This window comes from Anomaloglossus baeobatrachus, chromosome 7, assembly GCF_048569485.1.
Source record: "Anomaloglossus baeobatrachus isolate aAnoBae1 chromosome 7, aAnoBae1.hap1, whole genome shotgun sequence".
Classification (NCBI taxonomy): domain Eukaryota; kingdom Metazoa; phylum Chordata; class Amphibia; order Anura; family Aromobatidae; genus Anomaloglossus; species Anomaloglossus baeobatrachus.
Window position 1 is genome coordinate 278,426,937 of NC_134359.1, and position 17,060 is coordinate 278,443,996.

Consider the following 17,060-nt stretch of genomic DNA (forward strand, 5'->3'; position numbering starts at 1 on the left):
TGATGGAACTGGAAGCCCAGCAGAACGGTAGGCTTCAAGAATTGGTTCTTTGATCCATCGAGCCAGGGTGGCTTTAGAAGCCTGCGACCCTTTGCGCTTACCAGCGACAAGGACAAAGAGTGCATCCGAACGGCGCAAGGGCGCCGTGCGGGAAATGTAGATTCTGAGTGCTCTCACCAGATCTAACAAATGTAAATCCTTCTCATACCGATGAACTGCATGAGGACAAAACGAAGGCAAAGAGATATCCTGATTAAGATGAAAAGAGGATACCACCTTCGGGAGAAACTCCTGAATAGGACGCAGCACAACCTTGTCCTGGTGGAAGACCAGGAAGGGAGCCTTGGATGATAGTGCTGCCAGCTCAGACACTCTCCGAAGAGATGTGATCGCTACCAGAAAAGCCACTTTCTGTGATAGTCTAGAAAGTGAAACCTCCCTCAGAGGCTCGAAGGGCGGTTTCTGGAGGGCAACTAGTACCCTGTTCAGATCCCATGGATCTAACGGCCGCTTGTACGGGGGTACGATATGGCAAACCCCCTGTAGGAACGTGCGCACCTTAGGAAGGCGTGCCAAACGCCTCTGAAAAAAGACGGATAGCGCCGAGACCTGACCTTTAAGGGAGCCGAGCGACAAACCTTTTTCTAACCCAGATTGCAGGAAAGAAAGAAAGGTAGGCAATGCAAATGGCCAGGGAGACACTCCCTGAGCAGAGCACCGGGATAAAAATATCCTCCACGTTCTGTGGTAGATCTTAGCAGACGTGGGCTTCCTAGCCTGTCTCATGGTGGCAACGACCCCTTGGGACAATCCTGAAGACGTTAGGATCCAGGACTCAATGGCCACACAGTCAGGTTCAGGGCCGTAGAATTCCGATGGAAAAACGGCCCTTGGGACAGTAAGTCTGGTCGGTCTGGGAGTGCCCACGGTTGGCCGACCGTGAGCTGCCACAGATCCGGATACCACGCCCTCCTCGGCCAGTCTGGGGCGACAAGTATGACGCGGCTGCAATCGGATCTGATCTTGCGTAGCACTCTGGGCAGGAGTGCCAGAGGTGGAAACACATAAGGGAGCCGGAACTGCGACCAATCTTGCACTAGGGCGTCTGCCGCCAGCGCTCTTTGATCGCGAGACCGTGCCATGAAGGTTGGGACCTTGTTGTTGTGCCGTGACGCCATTAGGTCGACGTCCGGCACCCCCCAGCGGCGACAGATTTCCTGAAACACGTCTGGGTGAAGGGACCATTCCCCTGCGTCCATGCCCTGGCGACTGAGGAAGTCTGCTTCCCAGTTTTCTACGCCGGGGATGTGAACCGCGGATATGGTGGAGGCTGTGGCTTCCACCCACATCAGAATCCGCCGGACTTCCTGGAAGGCTTGCCGACTGCGTGTCCCCCCTTGGTGGTTGATGTATGCCACCGCTGTGGAGTTGTCCGACTGAATTCGGATCTGCCTTCCTTCCAGCCACTGCTGGAAGGCTAGTAGGGCAAGATACACTGCTCTGATTTCCAGAACATTGATCTGAAGGGTGGACTCCTGCTGAGACCACGTACCCTGAGCCCTGTGGTGGAGAAAGACTGCTCCCCACCCTGACAGACTCGCATCTGTCGTGACCACCGCCCAAGACGGTGGTAGGAAGGATCTTCCCTGTGATAATGAGGTGGGAAGAAGCCACCACTGCAGAGAGTCTTTGGCCGTCTGGGAAAGGGAGACCTTCCTGTCCAGGGATGTTGACTTCCCGTCCCATTGGCGGAGAATGTCCCATTGAAGTGGACGCAGATGAAACTGCGCAAACGGAACCGCCTCTATTGCCGCCACCATCTTCCCGAGGAAGTGCATGAGGCGTCTTAAGGAGTGCGGCTGACCTTGAAGGAGAGCCTGCACCCCAGTCTGTAGAGACCGCTGCTTGTCCAGCGGAAGCTTCACTATCGCTGAGAGAGTATGAAACTCCATGCCAAGATACGTTAGTGATTGGGTCGGTGACAGATTTGACTTTGGGAAGTTGATGATCCACCCGAACGCCTGGAGAGTCTCCAGTGCAACATTCAGGCTGAGTCGGCATGCCTCTTGAGAGGGTGCCTTGACCAGTAGATCGTCCAAGTAAGGGATCACAGAGTGTCCGTGAGAGTGCAAGACTGCTACCACTGCCGCCATGATCTTGGTGAACACCCGAGGGGCTGTCGCCAGACCAAATGGCAGAGCTACGAACTGAAGATGGTCGTCTCCTATCACGAAGCGTAGAAAGCATTGGTGCTCTGTAGCAATCGGCACGTGGAGATAAGCATCTTTGATGTCTATTGATGCTAGGAAATCTCCTTGAGACATAGAGGCAATGACTGAGCGGAGGGATTCCATCCGGAACCGCCTGGCGTTCACATGCTTGTTGAGCAGTTTTAGGTCCAGAACAGGACGGAAGGAGCCGTCCTTTTTTGGAACCACAAAGAGATTGGAGTAAAATCCTCGCCCCCGTTCGAGAGGGGGGACAGGGATCACGACTCCTTCTGCTCTTAGAGAGTCCACCGCCTGCAGCAGGGCATCTGCTCGGTTGGGGTGTGGGGAGGTTCTGGAGAACCGAAGTGGAGGCCGAGAACTGAACTCGATTCTGTACCCGCGAGACAGAATGTCTGTTACCCACCGGTCTTTGACCTGTGACAGCCAAATGTCGCAAAAGCGGGAGAGCCTGCCACCGACCGAGGATGCGGAGGGAGGAGGCCGAAAGTCATGAGGTAGCCGCTTTGGAAGCGGTTCCTCCATTTGCTTTCCTGGGGCGTGAGTGAGCCCGCCAGGAATCTGAGCTCCCTTGTTCTTTCTGAGTCCTTTTGGACGAGGAGAATTGGGCCTTGCCCGAGCCTCGAAAGGACCGAAACCTCGACTGCCACTTTTTCTGTTGAGGTTTACTTGCTCTGGGCTGTGGTAAGGAAGAGTCCTTACCCTTGGACTGTTTTATGATTTCAGCCAATGGCTCACCAAAAAGTCTGTCTCTAGATAATGGCAAGCTGGTTAAGCATTTTTTGGAACCAGCATCTGCTTTCCAGTCCTTTAACCACAAGGCTCTGCGCAAAACCACAGAATTGGCGGACGCCATAGCGGTACGGCTCGTAGATTCTACGACAGCATTGATAGCATAGGTCGCAAACGCAGACATTTGCGAAGTTAGGGACGCCACTTGCGGCACTGCTGGATGTATGAAAGCATCCACCTGTGCTAGACCAGCTGAAATAGCTTGGAGTGCCCACACGGCCGCGAATGCTGGAGCAAACGACGCGCCGATAGATTCATAGACAGATTTCAACCAAAGGTCCATCTGTCTGTCGTTGGCATCTTTAAGTGAAGCGCCATCCTCTACTGCGACTATGGATCTAGCCGCAAGCTTGGAAATTGGGGGATCCACCTTTGGACACTGGGTCCAGCGTTTGGCCACCTCAGAGGGAAGAAGGGAATTTTGTTACTTACCGTAAATTCCTTTTCTTCTAGCTCCTATTGGGAGACCCAGACGATTGGGTGTATAGCTACTGCCTCCGAAGGCCACACAAAGCATTACACTAAAAAGTGTAAGGCCCCTCCCCTTCTGGCTATACACCCCCAGTGGGATCACTGGCTCACCAGTTTTAGTGCAAAAGCAAGAAGGAGGAAAGCCAATAACTGGTTAAACAAATTCACTCCGAGTAACATCGGAGAACTGAAAAACCGTTCAACATGAACAACATGTGTACCCGAAAAAACCCAAAAATCCCGAAGGACAACAGGGCGGGTGCTGGGTCTCCCAATAGGAGCTAGAAGAAAAGGAATTTACGGTAAGTAACAAAATTCCCTTCTTCTTCGTCGCTCCATTGGGAGACCCAGACGATTGGGACGTCCAAAAGCTGTCCCTGGGTGGGTAAATTAATACCTCAAGTTAGAGCTGCAAAACAGCTCTCCCCTACGAGGAGGCAACCGCCGCCTGCAGGACTCCTCTACCTAGGCTGGCGTCTGCCGAAGCATAGGTATGCACCTGATAATGTTTGGTGAAAGTGTGCAGACTCGACCAGGTAGCTGCCTGGCACACCTGTTGAGCCGTAGCCTGGTGTCGTAATGCCCAGGACGCACCCACGGCTCTGGTAGAATGGGCCTTCAGCCCTGATGGAACCGGAAGCCCAGCAGAACGGTAGGCTTCAAGAATTGGTTCTTTGATCCATCGAGCCAGGGTGGCTTTGGAAGCCTGCGACCCTTTGCGCTTACCAGCGACAAGGACAAAGAGTGCATCGGAACGGCGCAGGGGCGCCGTGCGGGAAATGTAGATTCTGAGTGCTCTCACCAGATCTAACAAATGTAAATTCATCTCATACCGATGAACTGCATGAGGACAAAAAGAAGGCAAAGAGATATCCTGATTAAGATGAAAAGAGGCTACCACCTTCGGGAGAAACTCCTGAATGGGGCGCAGCACTACCTTGTCCTGGTGGAAGACCAGGAAAGGAGCCTTGGATGACAGCGCTGCTAGCTCAGACACTCTCCAAAGAGATGTGATCGCTACCAGTAAAGCCACTTTCTGTGATAGTCTAGAAAGTGAAACCTCCCTCAGAGGCTCGAAGGGCGGCTTCTGGAGGGCAACTAGTACCCTGTTCAGATCCCATGGATCTAACGGCCGCTTGTACGGGGGTACAATATGACAAACCCCCTGCAGGAACGTGCGCACCTTAGGAAGCCGTGCTAGACGCTTTTGAAAAAAGACGGATAGCGCCGAGACTTGCCCTTTAAGGGAGCCGAGCGACAAACCTTTTTCTAACCCAGATTGCAGGAAAGAAAGAAAGGTAGGCAATGCCAAAGGCCAGGGAGACACTCCCTGAGCAGAGCACCAGGATAAGAATATCTTCCACGTTCTGTGGTAGATCTTAGCGGACGTAGGCTTCCTAGCCTGTCTCATGGTGGCAACGACCCCTTGGGATAATCCTGAAGACCCTAGGATCCAGGACTCAATGGCCACACAGTCAGGTTCAGGGCCGCAGAATTCCGATGGAAAAACGGCCCTTGGGACAGTAAGTCCGGTCGGTCTGGTAGTGCCGACGGTTGGCCGACCGTGAGATGCCACAGATCCGGATACCACGCCCTCCTTGGCCAGTCTGGGGCGACGAGTATGACGCGGCTGTAGTCGGATCTGATCTTGCGTAGCACTCTGGGCAAGAGTGCGAGAGTTGGAAACACATAAGGGAGCCGGAACTGCGACCAATCTTGCACTAAGGCGTCTGCCGCCAGAGTTCTGTGATCGCGAGACCGTGCTATGAAGGTTGGGACCTTGTTGTTGTGCCTGGACGCCATTAGGACGACGTCCGGCCTTCCCCAGCGGCTACAGATTTCCTGAAACACGTCCGGGTGAAGGGACCATTCCCCTGCGTCCATGCCCTGGCGGCTGAGGAAGTCTGCTTCCCAGTTTTCTACGCCGGGGATGTGAACTGCGGATACGGTGGAGGCCGTGGCTTCCACCCACGTCAGAATCCGCCGGACTTCCTGGAAGGCTTGCCGACTGCGTGTCCCTCCTTGGTGATTGATGTATGTCACCGCTGTGGAGTTGTCCGACTGAATTCGGATCTGCTTTCCTTCCAGCCCCTGCTGGAAGGCTAGTAGGGCAAGATACACTGCTCTGATTTCCAGAACATGGATCTGAAGGGTGGACTCCTGCTGAGTCCACGTACCCTGAGCCCTGTGGTGGAGAAAAACTGCTCCCCACCCTGACAGACTCGCGTCTGTCGTGACTACCGCCCAAGACGGTGGTAGGAAGGATCTTCCCTGTGATAATGAGGTGGGAAGAAGCCACCATTGCAGAGAGTCCTTCCGAAAAGGATACTTTCCTGTTCAGGGATGTTGACTTCCCGTCCCATTGGCGGAGAATGTCCCAATAAGAGGACGCAGATGAAACTGCGCAAACGGAACCGCCTCCATTGCCGCCACCATCTTCCCGAGGAAGTGCATGAGGCGTCTTAAGGAGTGCGACTGACCTAGACGGAGAGTCTGCACCCCAGTCTGTAGTGACCGCTGCTTGTCCAGCGGAAGCTTCACTAGCGCTGACAGGGTATGAAAACTCCATGCCAAGCTACGTTAGTGATTGGGTCGGTGACAGGTTTGACTTTGAAAAGTCGATGATCCACCCGAACGTCTGGAGAGTCTCCAGCGCAACATTCAGGCTGAGTTGGCATGCCTCTTGAGAGAGTGCCTTGACAAGTAGATCGTCCAAGTAAGGGATCACAGAGTGTCCCTGTGAGTGCAAGACTGCTACCACTGCCGTCATGACCTTGGCGAACACCCGTGGGGCTGTCGCCAGCCCGAATGGCAGAGCTACGAACTGAAGATGGTCGTTTCCTATCACGAAATGTAGAAAAACATTGGTGCTCTGTAGCAATCGGCACGTGGAGATAAGCATCTTTGATGTCTATTGATGCTAGGAAATTTCCTTGAGACATTGAGGCAATGACGGAGCGGAGGGTATCATCCGGACCCGCCTGGCCTCCACGTGCTTGTTGAGCAGTTTTAGGTCCAGAACGGAACGGAAAGAGCCATCCTTGTTTGGCACCACAACCAGATTGGAGGAAAACCGTGTCTTGTTCCTGAAGAGGAACCGGGATAATCACTCCTTATGCCTGCAGAAGAGCATCGGCTCGGTGGGGACGTTCTGAAGAATCGAGTCGGAGGACGAGATCAGAACTCTGTCCTGTGCACGTGGGCACACTGTACCTCACCCACCGGTCTGTGACCTGTGGCAGCTAAATGTCGCCAAAGGCGAGCGAGTCTGCCATCAACCGCGGATGCGGAAAGATGAGAGAGCTGAGAGTCATGAGGAGACCGCCTTGGTAGCGGTTCCTCCGGCTGCCTTCCTTGGGCGTGATTGAGCCCGGCCGGCAGCTGAGCCCCTCTGAGGCTTTTCAGCCCTTTTGGACGAGGACAATTGGGACCTGCCCGAGCCTGGGAAGGACCGAAACCTCGACTGTCCTTCCAGGACAGCATTAATAGAGTAAGTCGCAATGCAGACATTGCGAGGTTACGGACGCCCCTGCGGCACAGATGTACCTGTGCTCAAGACCAGCTGCGCAAGAACAGCTGAAAAGCTTAGGGTGCCCATACGGCTGTGAATGCCGGAGCAACCGACACGCCGATAGCCTCATAGACAGATTTCAACCAGAGTCCATCTGTCTGTCAATGGCATCTGTAAGTGAAGTCCCATCTCCAGTGCAACTATGGCTCTAGCCGCAAGCCTGGAGATTGGAGAATCCACCTTTGGACCCTGGGTCCAACGCCTGACCACGTCAGGGGGAAAGTGATAACGTGTATCCGTAATACGTTTGGAGAAAACGCTTATCTGGGAAGCGTGGTGTTCCTGGACTGCTTCTCTGAAGTCAGCGTGGCCAGAACAATACTCAATATACGTTTGAGCTACTGAAATGGGACTTCTCCTGCTGTGAAGCTGACTCCTCCGCTGGGGGAGCTGAGGGAGAAAGATCCAACATTCCATTGATGGACGCTATAGGATCATGCCTTATGGCGTCACCATCCGGTGTATCCGGAGTGAGAGCGGTGTCAGGATCAAAGTCCTGATGAGCTACGTCTGCCTCATCATACAGAGAGCCTCCTGGGACCCCCCCCCCGGAGCACCGATTTTATTCCAAGTGAGGGTGGCCAGGGAGCAATGATCCAGATTGCCCATGGCCTGTCCGGACTGCAAGTCTCTATCCCCTTGCAACTCCGTCCCTGTCCTTGGACAGGGTTGAGAGGTGGTTCTTTTGGCCACGTCAAGTAGAGACCCCGGCTGACCAAGTGCTACAGGGGAGCATTGCACCCAATGGGGAGCAGTGCCGTGGAACAGTATCACATGCAGCAAAAACAGCATCGAAAGCCTGTGTTGCTTATATGCTGCTGCCGACTTATAGAGCCAAGAATGGCGACCGTACAGTGCAATGTATATCATACAAGCATAAAGTACAAATGAACACTGCAGCACATGCAATACAAGCAGCATAGAAAACCTGCTTTTCTGCTGCTGTAGACTAGCCATCTAGGGGAATATAGCCCAGAATAGCGACCATACAGTGCAATGTATAGCATACAGGCATAAGTACAAATGAACACTGCAACACCTGCAATACAAGCAGCATAGAAAAAAACCTGTGCCTCAGCACCCTTGCTTTTCTGCTGCTGTAGTCTAGCCATTCTATGGCGAATATAGCCAAGACTAGCGACCGTACAGTGCAGTGTATAGCATACAAGCATAAATACACATGAACACTTCAGTACGTGCAATACAAGCAGCATAGAAAGCCTGTGCCTTAGCACCCATGCTTTCCTGCTGCTGATGTGTCGCCATCTAAGAGGGCATATAGCCCAAAATAGCGACCTATGCAGTGTACTTAAAATACAAATAGACAAACTGCGGTATTTAGTGTCAGCACCCCAGGTGCCGCTTACCGCCCGCCTATAAGCGGGTGTGTGGGCGCCCTAGTCCTGTTGTTTGCCCAGAGTCCGTTCTCTCAGCTCGGGCTGCAGGAATGGCTGCCGGCGTCCTTCTCCAGCTCGTATGAGTAGGGGCGGGCCGTGGGCGTGCCCCAAGTCAGAGCGGGAAACCGGCGTCCCACAGTGTCTAGTGAGAGGGCTGGAGCATGTAAATAAGGCTCCAGCCCTCGGCGCTGCTGATTGTACAGCGTCTCTCCCCTACCCTGATTGACAGGGTGGGGGCGGGAACGAAGCTGAGCTAGGCCGCAAAAGCCGGGGACTGGATTTATAAGCGCCGCCGCCGTAAAAGCGCGGTCGGCGCTAAGTCCCTGGCGCACTACAAGTCCCAGCCGCGCCGCCGCTCCCGGATCGTCCGGCGCGGTAGTTCCCAATAAATAAAGTCACTCAGCTAGGCTGCAGTGACTGTAACCCTTTACTGTCCCCGGCGCACTAGCACACCCAGCAAGTCTGGAGTGTGCTGTGCCTGTGTGTACGGGGACACAGAGTACCTGAATGGTGCACGGCCATGTCCCTGAACGGCACTCCCGCTCCACATCCAGCAGGTTCAATGGGTCTGTGGATGGAGCCCGGCCTCAGGGCTTTGGGGCCGGTAAGATCCCACTTCCTCAGAGCCCCTCAGGGGGATGGGGAAGGAAAACAGCATGTGGGCTCCAGCCGCCGTACCAGCAATAGGTACCTCAACCTTACAAACCACCAGTGGGGTGAGAAGGGAGCATGCTGGGGGCCCTATATGGGCCCTCTTTTCTTCCATCCGATATAGTCAGCAGCTACTGCTGACTAAACAGTGGAGCTATGCGTGGATGTCTGACCTCCTTCGCACAAAGCCGAAAACTGGTGAGCCAGTGATCCCACTGGGGGTGTATAGCCAGAAGGGGAGGGGCCTTACACTTTTTAGTGTAATGCTTTGTGTGGCCTCCGGAGGCAGTAGCTATACACCCAATCGTCTGGGTCTCCCAATGGAGCGACGAAGAAAAGGATAACGGGTATCCTTAGAACGTTTAGAGAAACGCTTGTCTGGATGAGCGTCGTGTTTCTGGATCGATTCTCTGAAATCAGAGTGGTCCAAAAAAGCACTTAATTTACGCTTGGGATATAGGAAATGGAACTTCTCCTGCTGTGCAGCTGCCTCCTCTGCAGAAGGGGCTGGGGGAGAAATATCCAACAGCCTATTAATTGCCGATATAAGGTCATTAACCATGGCGTCACCATCAGGGGCATCCAGATTGAGAGGGGCCTCAGGATTAGAATCCTGGTCACCGTCCTCAGTCTCATCACAGAGAGACTCTTGTCGCTGAGACCCTGAACAGTGTGAAGACGTGGAGGGTCTTTCCCAGCGAGCTCGCTTAGGCTGCCTGGGACTGTCATCTGAGTCAGAGACTTCAGCCTGTGATGCTTGAGACCCCCCTGAAGTACGGATTAGTTCCAACTGAGGGGGACCGGAGAGCATAGACACAGCAGTGTCCATGGCCTGAGCAACTGGCCTGGACTGCAAGGTCTCCAGGATTTTTGCCATAGTCACAGACATTTTATCAGCAAAAACTGCAGTCTGTCCCCGTCACCGGGGCAGGGTTCACAGGCGTCTCAGCCTGGGCTACCACCACATTAGGCTCTGGCTGACGAAGTGCCACTGGGACTGAACATTGCATACAATGTGAGTCTTTGGAGCCTGCCGGTAGATCAGCCCCACATGCAGTACAAACAGTGTACACAGCCTGTGCCTTGGCACCCTTGCGTTTTGCGGATGACATGTTGCTGCCTCCTCAGAGCAGTACAGGGTGTCCAGCCAAGAAGCGACCTTACAGTGCAAATATATATATATATATATATATATATATATATATATATATGGTACCAAGAAAAAAGTACACTAATATAACACTGAGGCACAAGTGGGGCCAGCACTAAAGTGCAGCTTACCGCCCGCTTAGGAGCGGGTGTGTGGTCGCCGAAATCCCTTTAGTCTGGGTCTCCCAGAGCCTGCTGCCTTTCCCCAGCCAGACCGCATGTGTAATGGCTGCCGGCGTCCTTGTGGAGAGGGGGGGCGGGCCCTGGGCGTATACAGACGAAGAGCGGGAAGCCTGCTTCCCACTGTGCCTAGTGAGAGGGCTGGAGCATGTAAATAAAGCTCCAGCCCTCGGCGCTGCCTATTGAGCAGCGTCTCTCCCCTACCCTGATTGACAGGGTGGGGGCGGGAACGAAGCGGCGCTAGGCCGCAGAAGCCGGGGGCTAAAGTTAGAAGCGCCGCCGCCGTAAAAGCGCGGTCGGCGCAAAGTCCCCGGCGCACCACAAGTCGCAGCTGCGCCGCCGCTCCAGTAGCGGTCGGCGCAGTAGTTCCCAACATGTAACTTCACTCAGCAAAGCTGCAGTGACCTAACCCCAGCGCACAGCGCTACTGTCCCCGGCGCACTATAACGCTCAGCAAGCCTTGAGAGTGTCCGTGCCTGCCGGGGACACAGAGTACCTGAAAGTTGCAGGGCCTTGTCCCTGAACGGCACTCCCGCTCCAAATCCAGCAGGTTCTCTGGGTCTGTGGATGGAGCCCGGCCCCAGGGCTTGGAGGCCGGTAAGATCCCACTTCCACAGAGCCCTCCAGGGGATGTGGAAGGAAAACAGCATGTGGGCTCCAGCCTCCGTACCAGCAATAGGTACCTCAACCTTACAAGCACCACCACGGGTGAGAAGGGAGCATGCTGGGGGCCCCATATGGGCCCTCTTTTCTTCCATCCGATATAGCCAGCAGCTACTGCTGACTACAAACAGTGGAGCTATGCGTGGATGTCTGACCTCCTTCGCACAAAGCAGAAAACTGGTGAGCCAGTGATCCCACTGGGGGTGTATAGCCAGAAGGGGAGGGGCCTTACACTTTTTAGTGTAATTGCTTTGTGTGGCCTCCGGAGGCAGTGCTATACACCCAATCGTCTGGGTCTCCCAATAGAGCGCCGAAGAAAAGGAATTTACGGTAAGTAACAAAATTCCCTTCTTCTTCGTCGCTCCATTGGGAGACCCAGACGATTGGGACGTCCAAAAGCTGTCCCTGGGTGGGTAAAGAAATACCTCATGTTAGAGCTGCAAGACAGCCTTCCCCTACGGGGAGGCAACTGCCGCCTGCAGGACTCTTCTACCTAGGCTGGCGTCCGCCGAAGCATAGGTATGCACCTGATAATGTTTGGTGAAAGTGTGCAGACTCGACCAGGTAGCTGCCTGGCACACCTGTTGAGCCATAGCCTGGTGCCGTAATGCCCAGGACGCATCCACGGCTCTGGTAGAATGGGCCTTCAGCCCTGATGGAACCGGAAGCCCAGTAGAACGGTAGGCTTCAAGGATTGGTTCCTTGATCCATTGAGCCAGGGTGGATGTTGCAGCCTGCGACCCTTTGCGCTTACCAGCGACAAGGACAAAGAGTGCATCCGAGCGGCGCAGGAGCGCCGTGCGGGAATGTAGATTCTGGGTGCTCTACACCAGATCCAACAATGCAAAGCCATTACATATCGATGAAATGGATAAAAGGAAGGTAAGGAGATATCCTGATTGTGATAAAAAGGGGATACCACCTTAGGGAGAAACTCTGGGATCGGACGCAGCTCTACCTTATCTTGGTGAACACCAGGAAGGGAGCTTTGGATGACCGCGCTGCTAGTTCGGACACTCTCCGAAAAGACGTGACCGCTACCAGAAAGACCACTTTCTGTGAAAGTCGCGAAAGTGAAAACATCCCTCAGAGGCTCGAAGGGCGGCTCCTAGAGAGCAATTAATACCCTGTGCAGATCCCATGGGTCTGACGGCCTCTTGTACGGAGGGACAATGTGACAACCCCCCTGCAGGAACGTGCGTACCTGAGGAAGTCGTACTAGGCGCTTCTGAAAGAATACTGACAGCGCTGCGACTTGTCCTTTAAGGGAGCCGAGCGACAAACCTTTTCCCAATCCAGATGCAGGAAGGGGGGAAAAAGGAGACAATGCAAATGGCCAGGGAGACACTCCCTAAGCAGAGCACCAAGATAAGAATAACTTCCACGTCTTGTGGTAGATTTTGGCAGACGTCGGCTTCCTAGCCCGTCTCATGGTGACAATGACGTCTTGAGATAATCCTGAAGACGCTAGGATCTCGGACTCGATGGCCGCACAGGCCGGATCAGGGCCGTAGAATTCAGTGGAAAGAACGGCCCTTGGGACAGTAAGTCTGGCCAGTCTGAGAGTGCCCATGGTTGGCCGAACGTGAGATGCCACAGATCCGGGACCACGACCTCCTCGGTCAGTCTGGGACGACGAGGATGGCGCGGCGGCAAGCGGAGCTGAGCTTGCGTAGCACTCTGGGCAACAGTGCCAGAGTAGAAAACACATAGGGTAGCTGGAACTGCGACCAATCCTGAACTAGGGCGCCTGCCGCCAGAGCTCTTTGCTCGTGAGACCGTGCCATGAAAATCGGGACCTTGTTGTTGTGCCGAGACGCCATTAGGTCGACGTCCGGCATCTCCCAGCGGCTACAGATTTCCTGACACCATACTGGGTGCAGAGGCCATTCCCCTGCGTCCATGCCCAGGCGACTGAGGAAGTCTGCTTCCCAATTTTCTACGCCCGGGATCTGAACTGCGGATATGGTGGATGCTCTGTCCCTCACCCACATCAGAATCCGCCGGATTGCCTGGTAGGCTTGGCGATGCGTGTTCCGCCTTGGTGGGCGATGTCTGCCACCGCTGTGGAATTGTCCGACTGAATTCGGATCTGATTTCCTTCCAGCCACTGCTGAAAGGCTTGCAGGGCAAGATGCACTGCCCAGATTTCCAGAACATTGATCTGAAGGATGGACTCCTCTGAAGAGAGTCCTTGACCGTCTGAGAAGGGAAACGTTCCTTTCTAGGGACGTCGACTCCCCAACCCATTGGCAAAGCATGTCCCATTGAAGTGGACGCAGATGAAACTGCGCGAAAGTGACTGCCTCTGCATGAGGCGTCTTAAGGGGTGTGACTGGCCTTGAAGGAGAGACTGCACCCCCGATTGTAGTGAACGCTGCTTGTCCAGCGGAAGCTTCACTATCGCTGAGGGAGTGTGAAACTCCGTGCCCAGATATGTCAGCGATTGGGTCGGTGCCCGATGTAACCTTGAAAAGTTGATGATCCACCCGAAACTCTGGAGAGTCTCCAGCGCCACGTTCAGGCTGTGTCGGCATGCCTCTTGAGAGGGTGCCTTGACTAGTGGATCGTCCAGTAAGGATCACAGAGTGACCCTGAGAGTGCAGGACTGCTCCCACTGCTGCCCTGAACTTGGTGAAAAGCCGTAGGGCTGTCGCCAGACCGAAGGGCAGTGGTACGCACTGAAGATGCTCGTCTTCAATAACGAAACGTAGCAAACGCTGGTGCTCTGGAGCAATCGGCACGTGGAGATAAGCATCCTGATGTCTATTGATGCTAGGAAATCTCCTTGAGACATTGAGGCAATGACGGAGCGGAGGGTTACATCCGGAACCGCCTGGCCTTCACGTGCTTGGTGAGCAGTTTTAGGTCCAGAACGGAACGGAAAGAGCCACCCTTTTTTGGCACCCCAATAAGATTGGAGGAAAAAACCGTGTCTTGTTCCTGAAGAGGAACAGGGATTACCACTCCTTCTGCCTGCAGAAGAGCATCGGCTCGGTGGGGGGGGGGGGGGAGTTCTGAAGAGTCGAGCCGGAGGACGAGAACAGAGCTCTATCCTGTACACGTGAGACACAATGTCTCTCACCCACCGGTCTGTGACCTGTGGCAGCTAAATGTACCCAAAAGCGGGAGATTCTGCCACCAACCGCGGATGCGGAGAGAGAGAGCTGAAATACATGAGGAGATCGCCTTGGTAGCGGTTCCTCCTGCTGCCTTCCTTGGGCGTGAATGAGCCCGGCCGGAATCTGAGCCCCTCTGAGCCTTTTGAGCCCTTTTAGACGAGGACCATTGGGACTTGCCCGAGCCTGGGAAGGACCAACCTCGACTGTCCCCCCAGGACAGCATTACTAGGGTAAGTCGCAATGCAGACATTGCGAGGTTAAGGACACCACCTGCGGCACAGATGTACATGTGCTCAAGACCAGCTGCGCAAGACCAGCTGAAATAGGTTAGGGTGCCCATACGGCTGCGAATGCCGGAGCAACCGACACGCTGATAGCTTCACAGACAGATTTCAACCGGAGGTCTATCTGTCTGTCAATGGCATCTTTAGGTGAATTCCCATCTCCATTGCAACTATGGATCGAGCCGCAAGCCTGGAGATTGTGGGATCCACCTTTGGACCCTGGGTCCAGCGCTTTACCACGTCAGGGTAAAGGGATAACGTGCATCCTTAATACGTTTGGAGAAAACGTTTATCTGGTAAGCGTGGTGTTTCTGAACTGCGTCTCTGAAGTCAGCGTGGCCAGAAAAAGTACTCAATCTATGCATGAGTACTGAAAAAGGATTTCTCCTGCTGTAAAGCTGACTCCTCCACTGGGGGAGCTGAGGGAGCAATCTCCAACATTCCATTGATGGACGCTATAAGATCATTCACTATGGCGTCCCCATCCGGTGTATCCGGATTGAGAGCGGTGTCAGGACCAAAGCCCTGATCAGCTACGTCTGCCTCATCATACAGAGAGTCCTCCTGCTGGGACCTTGACCAGTGATGAAGCCGAGTGCCGCACCCAGCGAGCTAGCTTAGGCTGTCTGGGACTGCCGTCCGTGTCAGAGCCTTCACCCTGGAATGCCTGGGACCCCCCCGGAGCACTGAGTGCGTTCCAAATGAGGGTGGCCAGGGAGAATTAATCAAGATTGCCCATGGCCTGTCTGGACTGCAAAGTCTCCATCCCATGACAATCTCCGTCCCTGTCCCTGGACAGGGTTCACAGGTGGTTCCTTTGGCCACCTCTAGTAGAGACCCCGGCTGACCAAGTGCTACAGGGGAGCATTGCACACAATGGGGGTCAGTGGAACCTGCCGGTGGAACAGTATCACATGCAGGAAAGAAGGGAATTTTGTTTACTTACCGTAAATTCCTTTTCTTCTAGCTCCAATTGGGAGACCCAGACAGTGGGTGTATAGCTACTGCCTCTGGAGGCCGCACAAAGAACTACACTTAAAAGTGTAAGGCCCCTCCCCTTCTGGCTATACACCCTCCCGTAGGAGTACGGATTCCTCAGTTTTAGTACCAAAGCAAGAAGGAGGAAAGCCAATAACAGTTTCAAAAACAAATTCAATCCGATAACAAGATCGGAGAACTTAAGAAACAACATGAACAACATGTGCACCCGAAAAACGAAACCCTAAGAACAAATAGGGCGGGTGCTGGGTCTCCCAATTGGAGCTAGAAGAAAAGGAATTTACGGTAAGTAAACAAAATTCCCTTCTTCTTTTTCGCTCCTAATTGGGAGACCCAGACAGTGGGACGTCCAAAAGCAGTCCCTGGGTGGGTAAAAAGATACCACATGAACGGGCTGTCAGACAGCCCTTTCCTACAGGTGGGCCACCGCCGCCTGAAGGACCTGTCTACCTAGGCTGGCATCTGCCGAAGCGTAGGTATGCACTTGATAGTGTTTGGTAAACGTGTGCAGACTCGACCAGGTAGCCGCCTGGCACACCTGCTGAGCCGTAGCCTGATGCCGCAATGCCCAGGACGCACCCACGGCTCTGGTAGAATGGGCCTTCAGTCCAGATGGAATCGGAAGCCCAGCAGAACGGTATGTGTGAAGAATTGGTTCCTTGATCCACCGCGCCAGGGTGGATTTGGAAGCTTGCGATCCCTTATGCTGACCAGCGACTAGGACAAAGAGCGCATCAGAACGGCGTAGAGACGCCGTGCGAGAAATGTAAATCCTGAGTGCTCTCACCAGGTCCAACAGATGTAAACCTTTTTCAAATTGGTGAACTGGATGCGGACACAAAGATGGCAAAGTGATATCCTGATTGAGATGAAAGGAAGAAACCACCTTGGGAGAAAACTCTGGAATTGGACGCAGTACTACCTTGTCTTGGTGAAACACCAGGAAGGGAGATTTGCAAGATAACGCCGCTAGCTCGGACACTCTTTGAAGAGACGTGACCGCCACAAGAAAAACTACTTTTTGTGAAAGCCGAGAAAGGGAAACCTCTTTCAAAGGCTCGAAAGGCGGCTTCTGGAGAGCAATGAGAACCTTGTTTAGATCCCAGGGTTCCAATGGCCGTCTGTAAGGAGGAACGATATGACAAACTCCTTGGAGAAACGTGCGTACTTTAGAAAGCCGTGCCAAGCGCTTCTGAAAGAATACGGATAGCGCGGAGACTTGACCCTTAAGAGAGCTAAGCGACAAACCTTTTTCCAACCCAGACTGCAGGAAGGAAAGAAAAATTGGCAATGCAAATGGCCAGGGAGAAAACCCTTGAGCCAAGCACCAAGCTAAGAATATCTTCCACGTCCTGTGATAGATCTTAGCTGAGGATGGTTTTCTAGCCTGTCTCATTGTGGCAACAACTTCATGAGATAAACCTGAGGCCGCTAGGATCCAGGACTCAATGGCCACACAGTCAGGTTCAGGGCCGCAGAATTCAGATGGAAAAACGGCCCTTGAGACAGCAAATCTGGACGGTCTGGTAGTGCCCACGGTTGGCCTACCGTGA

General features: G+C 53.8%; 1 protein-coding gene across 1 annotated transcript in view; it reads right to left on the bottom strand.

The window, feature by feature from the left end:
- CREBBP (CREB binding lysine acetyltransferase) overlaps nucleotides 1-17,060 on the bottom strand; it is a 71,490-nt gene that overhangs the window by 9,525 nt on the left and 44,905 nt on the right.